The 12,056-nt window shown below is 35.0% G+C and overlaps 1 protein-coding gene across 2 annotated transcripts in view; it reads left to right on the forward strand.

Annotated features, from left to right (window-relative positions):
• LOC112147323 (corticotropin-releasing factor receptor 2) overlaps positions 1–12,056 on the forward strand; it is a 181,867-nt gene that overhangs the window by 23,402 nt on the left and 146,409 nt on the right. For both annotated transcript variants that reach the window (XM_024273624.2, XM_024273620.2), the window contains exon 2: positions 4,995–5,092. The gene's annotated coding sequence lies outside the window, so the exon portion shown is untranslated. The remainder of the gene's footprint in view (positions 1–4,994; positions 5,093–12,056) is intronic.

The raw sequence follows: 12,056 nt of genomic DNA on the forward strand, positions 1-12,056 counted from the left end.
GTTCCTTTTTAGTATCAGCTGGAATTAATTGGATTCTCTTTAGTCCATCATTTTAACTTCTCCATTAAAGCAGAGAAGTGTGACTTATGTTGCGTTCACACCACCCTTGCCAGCACTAGGGTTGGGCACCAATTGAGTTTTATGCAGTTACGTGGTTCTTGGGTTTCAGTTTCGGTTCCTAATCAGTACTTCAGCAATAAAAAACAGTTCCTACATGTTTTAAAATTCAACACATTTTCATTCCAAGTCACATATTGACACATGGTTAAAATTGACGTTTTGAGTGTTATTTTTTTTTGACGTGATGGCTGTTCCCATTAAATCAGAGATCCACAACCTTTCGCCGCAAACCGGCAGTGCGCCCCTCTTTCGCACAAACCGGCGATGTGCTCATAAAAACGCTCGTATTGGATTAGTATTCAACGGGCTGATATAATATTCCACTTGGCACCGAAATGTGGCACTGTTTGCAGCAGCTTGTTTCGGTTTCGGTAGAACAGCGTAAATTATAATGGTTCCTATTTGGAACCGAACTTCAGTGCCCAACCCTAGCAAACACATATTCGAGCGACCACCTCCAATAAAAAGTCCAGCTAAGTGCGTATGCGCATTTTAGGCTTCTATGTTCAAAACTCTCACGTGTCGCAACGCAAGTTTATGCCAATCTTTTATGCTCAAATGTATGAAACACATAGTTATTGAACGTATGTTTAAAGTTGAATTTTGACCAATCAGGAACTCAGCTTTAGCAGTGACGCATGGGTAGCACATTTAATGTGTTTAGCGCGCATCACATGTCCGATGTGTATCTAGCATTAATATATTACCTTTGGCACACAAAAGAACAAATTATTTATGAAATATTAGTTATTTTTACAAGCTCATTTTCCTAAACTGAAGTAAGGTGCCTCGATGTCTGAGGGTCCGCCCTTCGCTCCGCCTATTTCTTGACGACAGCTTAGCATGTCTGTGTTTCGCCCATGAAAATGAACAACATCAAAACTTTTTCAAAGATATACTGTGCATATGAAATGAAAGTGTTTTGCCGATCACCTTTAGCATCAAAGTAGGTGTTTGTGTTAGCCTGGGGGCGGAGCTGGTATCACAGACTCCTCCTGAAAGGGATTGTTCCCCACTTTGGGACATCACAATGTGAGGACCCGCTCATCTTTGTGGGTTGGGAGGCGGAAGGTTTTAGAGGACTCCTCAGAGATGTGTGAATGGAGCAAAATACCACTTTGCGGATGTTTGCGGATAATATTATAATTCGCCTAACGGCTCAAAAAGTTGCTTTTGCATGATTTAGGCCTCTTAAAGGTTCATTAGTTGGATTTGTGAAATTTGCTCTTAGGAACTATTTGGTGATTCAACCCATTGACTGTAAACTGGAACTGAGTAACTCCTTCTCCCTGGGATTTCTAACAGGAAGTGCCCACTGGTTCCAAGAAGCAAAAATCCCATTGATTTCTGTAGAGAAATAAACAGCTATTAGTCATTCATTGTTTGTCAGAATAACGATTCTTGCTCTGATACCTTTTTATTCCCATGTTCTTGATAATAATTTTTTTTCATTATTTGTATTTTTGTAGTGCAAACATTCATCTTAAAAACAGGCAAATCAGATGCCTTAATAAAAATATGAGATCTCAGATGAAATATTCAAGAAGTTTGACAGATTTTGTGTAGCACGCTTTCAGGTGGTCTTACAACAAGCTCACTCCTGATTGGCTTAGGTGGTTATCATTGGATTGTTAACTCAGACCAACTCGGACCAATCATTGCTTACTTTCTGGCTCAAACATGGTGGTTTCCGCATCGCAAAAAAAATGAGGACTTAATTAAGTTTAATTAGGTTGGATCCAAAAGTAAACGATTTTCTATGGGTAACTAACATCCCAATCACGTATGCAATCAATGGTCCGATCCAATGCCTTAATGCTGAGCGTCAAGCAGGGAGCCATTTTTTAAGAGTCTTTCTTACTTGACCCTGGATTTGAACTCACAACCTTCCAGTCTCACTCTACCACACGTGTCAAAGTCAAGGCCTGGGGGCCGGATCCGGCCCTCCGAGTAAATCTATCCGGCCGTCCAGATCATTTTATTTTATTGTTATTAATGGCCCAATGCGATCTTACGCTTATTTCTAACTTGTACAATTCTGACACAATGTATTTTTATGGAGAGTAAAATATTGAAAATTATTTAAAGTTTAAGTTGATTTATTCTGGAATATTATTCCTGCCTTTTTATTATTCATAATTATGTTAAAAAGTTACAGTTTTAAAGTTTTAAAAATTAGCAATAAAATAGCTTTTTTGACTTTTTGGGGGATTTTCTAAAATTTTTTAGGCTCTTTTCAAGTCTAGCTAATATTTCAGTGACATGTTAGCTGTTTTGGCTAATTTATAATTTTTTTCAGTTTTTTAGGATATTGACTTAGCTATTTTTTAAGCTACGTGCCAGCTGCTTTGGCTAACGTAAGTTTTTTTTTTTTTTTTAGGCTAATTTGGCATTTAGTCAATATTTTAGTTGGCTATCGGCCTCAGTGTTTTCAGCTATTGACTTCAGCATTTTTAGCTTTCAATTTCAGCATCTTCAGCGGCCAAATTCAGCTTACAGCATTCACACTAGCATTATCGCAGGTAATGCTATATATCTAGTTCATAATTATGTTAAAAAGTTATGGTTTCAAAGTTTTAAAAATGCAATTTTAGAGTGTTCAATAAATGTTTATCCTGTTCGGCCCGCGACCTAAGGTGAGTTTCAGATTTTGACCCCTTGTGTGATATATTTTGACACCTCTGCTCTACCACAAGGCCACCGAGTTGGTTTCCATAAGATGGTCAACAAGCATGTCCCCAAAAGAGGCCAGCACGTAACCCTGTTGTTACAAGAAGAAGATGCTTTGGAAACTGTTTATGACTCACCTATTCAAACCTATAGAGCACGTTGTTTGTGTTTCTAAGAAGAGTTTAGTGTTTAAACCCCATTCGGGGTCAAGCCTCAGACCGTCCTGCTGAATGATGAACACCCCACATCCATCAAAAGCTCCAGAGATTACCACCATACCTCTTCTCTGGGTAAGAAAAAAAAGATAAATGTTAAATCTTATCACCACTTGACAGATATACTTCTACATATCAACGCAATGTGTTAAAAGGTAGCAGTAAATTTATAGATCTTCAAAAGGCCGGTCATTCAGACAAATTACAGCTTAAGTCTCACATATAACAGAGATAACAGTCATGATAGGGAGAACCACTTGAATCCCTTTGGCACGATATGAAGCATCACCTAAACCTACGCACAAGGTTAAAAAAAAAAAGAAAAAAAGCAAGGAAGCCGCAAGCAAATACGCAAGCAGGACCAGTCACAGCATCAGCAAAATTCACAGTATATGTAAAATTCTGAGAAGAGACGAGTTCTACGAATGACACGTCACGAGAGACTGGCTACAGAATCAGAGGAAGCTGCAAACCGTGGAAACATTAAAGAACCGGACGACATGACCAGGATGCTGGCTGGAAATTATATTAACCCAGAGAAAAAACAGTTTGTGATACAGACAGGCAGCTCATTACTCATGGTATTATCCAAGAACTTATGTAATTTGTATGTTCCTTTGAGATTTTTAGACATTTTTATACATAGACTAATGCTAAATTAGACAAAGACTAAGCAAACTTTAGAGATACATCAAATCTTTTAATGTTGCATTCCTTTAAAAAGAAACGATTCAAACTGCTCTTTTTCACGCCTTTTGCCAGATGACCTTCTCTGCCCTTAAGCAGACTTTGCTCCGCTGCATAGTTGACCGCAGATGCCCCTGTCACCCTGCTCACAGAAGTGAAGTCTTTCTTGTTTTTGCAGAAGGCTTCATCGTCTCTTATCTTTTGAGTTGGTTAGCGTCTCGTTAAAAGACACGTTTGATGATGACAAACAGATGTCAAAGCAGCTGCAGAGAAGATTTAAAGCATGTCAACCACAAACCCACACTAAAGAAAAGTCATATAGTAAGTGTCTTGAGTTGTCAGTTTTTTTTTTTGACAAATGGGAAGAATTGTGTTACTGAGAAAACCTTAGTCTGCGTGAAACCGCGAAAAAGAAACGCGAATAAGCAGGAGAACATAGAGCACCTGATTTTTTTGAAAAATTATTAATATATATTCATATGTATATATGATATGTGTGTGTGTGTACACAAACACACCCCCACACCCCCACTCACATATATATATATATATATATATATATTTATATGTGTATACACTCATCCTTTTTTTTAATATATAATACTTTTTAACATTATACATTTGTCATAAAACACAATATTACCAATTATCAGAGCAGCATATCTAAATATGAATGTCTTTGGCTAATTTCTAGGTTAAATTTTGTCTTCAAAGTGCAGGATATCATAACTTATATTAAGAATTCTTAAAGCCTACCAGTCCAAATGGCAGATTTTTTCATGGGTTGTAACAAGAAAAAAGTATTCTTCCAGTATTTTTCCAGTGTCCAAACGCTCAAAATCTGAGATCTCTGTGGCAAAACCTCCTTTTATGTCAGAGAAAGTTCAAACTACTTTCATCAGACCATTATTTTTGGGTGCAGTAATTTAAATGTCAAAAAGATACCTATAAAGCTGCACTAACAGTTTGAACAGAAACATTTTTCTCAAGGACTGAAGGTCAAAATCCCGGCTAGAGGTGAACCTCTGAAAGAATGTGGTGTTAAAGGAAGGGTGTGCTTGATAAAGAGAATAAAATGTGAGCCAGGAAACTGATTATGTTTGGAAGGAGCTGTAATTTACCTTCTGGACTCATAAATTATCCACTGAGTACATTTAGTGTTAAAATAGGTTTACAGGCTTCAACTGTTGTGGAGTAAAAGGAGAATTTTAGCCATCAGTGGGATATTCAGGCATCACGAAAACAAGTCTTCAGCTTATTGTTTGATCTTGTGAACCTTCAATCAGATTGTTCTGCCTTCAGGGAAAAAGGAGAGGACCTCTTCCTCTGTGTGCCCACTGGCTTCTTCAGGAGATCCTGTCTGTGTGAGAGCATCGATGAGAGACATTGTCTTCAACCTGGTAATAAAAACAAAACAAAAACAGTTCAGGATTAGAACAATGTAGGGAAATTCTGCTGAATTGGAGTGGCAGTGTCATATCCAGTCTACCAGTTTCTTGGTAGCGATCAATGTCAATATTCCTAGTAAAATGTCCTGATGAAGGAAAAGAGCTTCTCTGGGATTCCATGTGGACTTTGTCGTCCTTGAATCTTAGGTATGAAGAGGTCATACATCTTCGCATCTGACGTCCTCAGATGTCTTTAAATAAGGGCCATTATCCTCTTGAAAACAAGGGTTTGACGCAGCTGCCACGAAGGAAAAAATACCCTCCTGCTATAAAATGTTATAAAATCCAAAGGGTTTCTGGAGTTTAAGCTGTGTGACCTTCAACAGTGACAGATAAAATAGAGAACCACATATTTCTATAGCATGTTTAAACTGTAACGAACTTTAGTAGATATGAAGTAGAATGAATGATTTTAAAATCTCAAAAAGAATCCACAGAAATTTAAATGGAAGTACCTTTCCTGTTCTAGGACATTGAAAAAGCTTTATTTGATGGTCTAAACTCCTGAAAAGGAACGAAATCAATAAATATTGATTTAAAATACCTTATTGTGTTTTTAAAATGTGAAACAGCCGGCACAAGCACAGCTGTAGCTCTTCTACCATAAAACTTATTAAACATTGCTTCTGCCCACTCCCCTTCCAACATCCCTGAGCTTCTCTGTTTGGATTTTTTATTATTCTGCAGGAAGGAAAGGACCAGATCGTTTTCACAATTCTTCCTTCTTACTACACCTTTTAGCAAATATTTCTGCTATATAATAAAAAAAAAATCCTCATAATCTTTTGAAACCCCAGCACCTGGTTAAAATAAATAAATAAAAAAAAAGAATCCAAATCACACGTGTTGGGGATTTCCAAGTGAGGTTTTATATTTATTATGGGATGTCCACAGGACTTGGCAGCCGTGTTAAAGTAAAACATGAAATTATGTGATTTTCACTTTTATGCATGAAAAGAAAACTTTTGTTTCACAGTAATCTGCACAAAATTTCGCACCCACACCACCAGGATGAATCTACAACCAAAGATCTGTTGACCTTTGACCTCTGAAGAGGCTGCCATCTTGTATTTTCCAAGATAATCACCTTTGGCACCTTCTTTTTTATCTCCTTATTTTTCTATCTCCGCACTATTACTTTGTTCTCTTTGTAAATATGTAAATTGTCTAGTTTTTCTAATTTTACTATCTGTAATGCTGCAGTAACCCTGAAATTTCCCCACCGTGTGACGAATAAAGGATTATCTTATCTTATCTTATCTTATCTGCTAGAAACCAAAGTGGCGTTTCCCTAATGGTCGCATATTTTCACCAGAATATTTTAAAAGATTAAATCGTTGGCTTAAGCTGAACAAAAAAAATAAAAAAGGAGGCGGGAGGGCCCCAAAACGCCATTCGCTGTTTTTAATTATTAATTTATGTTGTTTTAGCTCTATTACTCAGAATTTCTCCTTTACTTTTAATTTTGTCGTTTGCATGTTGGAAATAGACTTTTTTTGTTTTGCCTTTTTACCAATCACAGTATTGTAGAGATTTAAAAAGGGAATTATTGAACATAACTTTAAAAATCAATGTGAGAAGGATGCAAACAAGAGGGAATAAATTATTAATAACATGATGGAATATTATTCTTGATTAAATTGCAAAAATAAAGTACTAACAGAAATGAAATATTTTCGTTCTCTGAGGCAGGGAGTGGACACAACACCACAGTTGCAAGTGTGCACTCCTCCCAAAGCCAGAGATGCATGATAGCATCACATGGAGAGCATTTCCTAAATACCCGACTGACAGCATTAACTCCTACATGAAGCCATTGTCTGCTCAGCTGTGGAAATCAGTTACGGCTGATAATCAGTGGGTGTTGGACTGGGAACTCGAGCAGAAGTTCACGCCTGTCAACAGGGCAGGTATCTGCTCATAGGGGAACAGGATCTTCTCACAACTGTAGCTCCCCGGAGAGCAGAAACGAGTGTCTCAGACTGCGTAGTAACAACAGTCTTATCAGGGGAAGGAAACAATCTGGAAGCTGCTTCCCTGCATTGTGTGATATTGTTTCCCCTGGTGAGAGGTGGCTCGCTTTAGTCACCAGACCAACACAATATTTCAGAGCTGGACGTTTGCTTTTGAGGAATTTAATTACTTTTTAAATTAAAAATGCTAAAATTCACCAATTTAGTCAAAAATATTGTTTTAAAATGAATGTTTACCTCATGATATACAAAATAAATTTGAAAAAATGCTGTATTATGATTCAAAAAGGCATACAATTTCCAAAAAATGTAATTGGGAACTAAAATGAAAGAAAGCTGAGTTTCAATAGAGGATCAGATCATTAAATGATCTTCAACCATGAATCAAGAGCATTACAGAGCTGCATCTTTACCGTCAGTGATATGACAAATACTCAAAACATTGAAATATTTTTAAGTTTTTGTAAGTGATATAAATATGAATCCTCTGGGGAAAGAATTAAGAAAAGAGCATTTTCTGTCAATCTGCAGCCTTTGCTAAATCTGTTCTTGTTTTTTCTGCATGTTTTTAGTTTACAGTTAGAAGACAATAAATACATGTTCATACTATTTATTAATTGATTTTATTCCAGTATATTCTCGCGCTGCTTTTCTCCTTCAGAATCTACTGGAATTACGTTGATTGTGTTAATGGTAGAAAAGTTACAGCATGTTAAAGATTTTGTGTTTAGGCGTCAGCAGGGAAAGGGTTAACAGACTAAACTTTTCTAAAAAAAAAAAAAAAAAATCCTCTTGTTTTGTAAAAGAAACCAGTTAGTGTTATCTACATCTTTCATTTAAATGTTTTTCCTTTCAGTTAATTAGAATCATTTTAAGCAGAATGTTTGTTCAGCCAGTGAAACCGTTCATCAAGCAGGCTGTGCAGCAGCAGCAGCAGCAGACGGAGACACATCCATTCACATCCACTGGCAAAGGATGGAGCCAAAACATCTCGGTGCCAAACTGCTAAAAGAACACAGAGTTTCCTCTCTGACAGATAGTGGTGCAGCACCGATACAACACTGATGCCGTTTAAAGTGGGTTCACCTCTCTCTGCAAACATGCTGCCAAGCTCTTCCAGTAAGTAAGTGCAAATTGAAATAATCAGTCCAGTCAGCTTGAAGCAGAGAAAATGGGGTTGAAACTGAGGCTTTCTGAATGGTGAACAGCAGCACAGCTTTGTGTGTTTGGGGGTCAGATCAGGAGAACTGGAGCAAGTGTAACATCACCAGTAGAAAAGGGTTTTATTTGGGCGTCAACCAAATTAAATCAATTCTCTCGCCATTTTTTCACAATATGGTGATGTTGGGGCCAGATGACGGCAGTAAGCAGTCATTGGTTTGAGTCACTGTTTCTATGGTAACCACTCTCACCAATCAGGAGTAATCTTGTTGGAAGTCCACACCCATTTAAAAGCAGGATACACGATGTTGGGCCATCGGACTCCACCTACTTTTATTGAGGCTTCTGATTGGTCAGTTTATAACTCAAAGTACATATAAAAATATAATGATAAAATGTAGGATTAACAAGAACATGTTAAAAAAGTAACAAAGCAAGAATGACTGAGTAATAGATTTTTACCTCAGTGGGATTTTGGCTGGCCCATGGCCACTTCCTGTTTGGGGGAGGAGTTAATCAGTCCAGTTCTCTTATACAGTCAAGAAAGCATCCAAACATAAATGTAAATTAGTCTTGTTTAACCCTTTAAGTACCCAAAAAATAAAAAAAAAATAAACACCAAAACATTTGTTTTCTTCTGCTGCTTATTGCCTTGGTACGGAGCCCCTAAAGAGACATCAAAGTTAAGAAAAAATAATTTAAGTAAAAAAATGTTTATTTTTGTAAAAGTACTTGAAGTGAAAAAATAAAAAGTTTTGTTTATTAACTTACTAACTTGTTTTTCTGAAAAAATAAAGAAGTAAAAAAAAAATCTCGTTAGTAACTGGTGCGCACCAGACAGTGACTGTTTTTTTTTTAATTTTCGTAAAATTTTAATTAGAAAAAAAATGTGCTGGTTACTAATTAATTTGCACCAGTTACTTTTTACTATCTGGTGCAAATCCGTTACTTACCAGAATTCTTTTTTATTTTTTTTTTATTTTACATTTTTTGAAAAAAAAAAAAAAAAGAAATATTTTCTTCAATTTCCCTTTAGGGGTCCATACCTTGGGGAGTAACACACACAATCAATATTAAAAAAATGTTTTCTAAATGTTTCCAACTGTTTGGTTGAGCATTCAGTTAAAGGTTTATCCTAAAATTATCAATTAGAATCTAGGAAATGCTTCATTTTTGACTAAGCTGGAATAAACATAAGTAAAACTCAGTTTTTGCTGGATATGAAACAGGTTGAATAGACATTATTATCATTGTGGCACTGTTAAATGCTCAATTAAATCCCAGAAAGTGTCATTTAGTTTCATATTTAGGAAAGTAAACAATGCAGCACAATGTTATAATAAATGTAATTTATGAACACTCTACTCTCACACTAATCGACTTATTGCACATTTATTTCAAGCAACAGAAAATCATAATAATAATAAACTATTAGCTAAAAGCAAGAAAACTAATACTTCTGCCTGCTATTGTCTTCATAATGACCTTAAAATTATACAAATCTCTGCAACTTCCCCTCTTTTAAAGAACTTTTTTCATCTTTTTTCCAAAAACTTTTCTGATACATTGATTTAAAATCATTGTGCTGTTTTTCCTCCTCCTCCTCCTCCTCCTCCTCATCATCATCATCATCCTCATTGTTTTTGTTATTTCTCCTGCTTACTGAAGCTTTCATTCACTGAGTTAGGAAAAAAACACATTACTATGTTGAGTTTTTCTACATTAAAGATCAAAATTGTTGCTTTAATTTCCATAAAAAATTCAAAAAAGTTTTTCATGCAAATCCCAAGAGTGTACTTTTATTCGCAGCTGAATTAAACGTTCCAATAATGAAGTTGTGTAAGACAAAGAACATTCTAGTTGCTGCTTTAATAGCCTTCTGTAAATGTAGAAAAAATTCTGTCCTAATTAGAACATTATTTGCACCCAAATTACCATAATGAGGTTTCTGCAAATGTTAATAAATATAAATGCTCACAAATTAAATGAACAGAAATATCTCTATGCTGGTTTAACAGAATGAGGCTTTTGTCTGATGATTTAAAGTTGCAAAATGCACGTTATGCAATCATATGAGTTATAAACACCACTAACATAATTTATTTTAAGCAAACGAGACAGGAAGAAGAAGTTGCTCAGCCATTTTTCGTTTGCTAACAGCCTACAGCTACAAATTCATTTCCTTTGATTTGCTCACAATGAATATTCATAACTAAGTGAAACAGGCTGATTAGTTAAATTCATGCTTTGAATGTAATCAGACATGTTTTAGCCGTTAATCTTATGAGTCCTGTGTGAGGCGTCCGTCCACAGCTGCTAAGAAGAGTCCAGCTCCACCCTCTGAAAGTCTGTCCTCTGCACTATGGTTGATTACATTTAAAATGATTATTATTTTAATGTAGGGCTGTTAATGGATGCTCCACGGGTTGGAACAACCCAAAAACCTATAGTACTCGTACAGCTCAACCCGTCTGTGTAAGACTCAGTGATGCTGTAGATGAATGACACATTTGAGAATTATCTATTATCAGTAATATTGTGTATTAGTTCAATAAAAATGATAATACTGAGAGATACAGATATGTATTACCGTGTTTTTTTCTACGTTTTAACCCAACAGTGTTTTAGATTTTTGCTTTAAAAATGTTGATACAATATATACTACAGTATGTTTGATATATAATGAAAATACATTAAAAAAATATGAAAAAGTTGAAAAATTATGAAAAACTCAACATTTAATGAGAATAAAATAGTACATTTATGAATTAAGGAGTCATAATTTTACAAGAAAAAGTTTTTTTTAAATAATAAAGTTGTGACTTCAAAGAAAAAATTTAATATTTGTGATGTTTGTCTCATCTCTCTGAATCATTTACAAAACAAACTAAATAGAAAAAAGTTAATGTAATATTTGTTTTTAAAAAACAGGATTTTTTTCTAGTAAAATTAATACTTTTTTAAAATTTAAAGAGGGAATTTATCTTTGTAAATTGTTGAATTTGAATAATTCTCCAGATTGTTTGACTTTACTTTTATAATATTTTGACTTTTTCCTCACCATTTTACAACTTTTTCTTGTTAAACTTTGACTTTTTCCCTGGTAGTTTTACAACTTTATTATCGTAATACTTTGACTTTAATTTGTTTATTTTTTTTTGCCTTTTTTTCTTGTTTTTCTTGTCCCCCAAGTTTTTATCTTTATTATCATAAAATGTTAAATTATTTACTTAAAAATGATATTTATTCTTATAAATTTTAAGCATTTTTCTGCAATTGTATGACTTTCTTATATTTGTACAACTTTATCTTTGTAATATTTTGACATTTTTCTCATTATTGTTTGGCTTTATTCACCTAAAAATTTAAAAATATTCTAATAGTTTCTGACTTTGTTCTAGTTTAAAATAGACTTTTGTCCTGTTGTTGCACAGCTTAATTCCCATAAAATTATTTATTCTACTGACAAGTTTTTGCCTTCATTCTCATTAAAAATTATTTATAGTTCTATGACTTTTTTCCTGTAAAATGTTGATTTTTTTCTTCATAATTTTTTGACCTTATTCTCATTGTTTGCTTTATTTTTTATTCTTTTATGGCAGCCTCATGGCCTGCTGATTGTTTTTGGGACAGTTTTACGTCAAAGTATTTCAGAGACTCCAAAAAGGGCTGTTTTTAGTGGTACAGGAGGCTGGGGGGCCACAGTAATGGAAGAACCCCTCCTCAGGACTCACTTTACAGTCGCCGCTTTTGGCTTAATGAGGTTGAAAGGGTCAACTTTA

The sequence above is a fragment of the Oryzias melastigma genome, linkage group LG17 (genome assembly GCF_002922805.2).
Source record: "Oryzias melastigma strain HK-1 linkage group LG17, ASM292280v2, whole genome shotgun sequence".
NCBI classification, from domain to species: domain Eukaryota; kingdom Metazoa; phylum Chordata; class Actinopteri; order Beloniformes; family Adrianichthyidae; genus Oryzias; species Oryzias melastigma.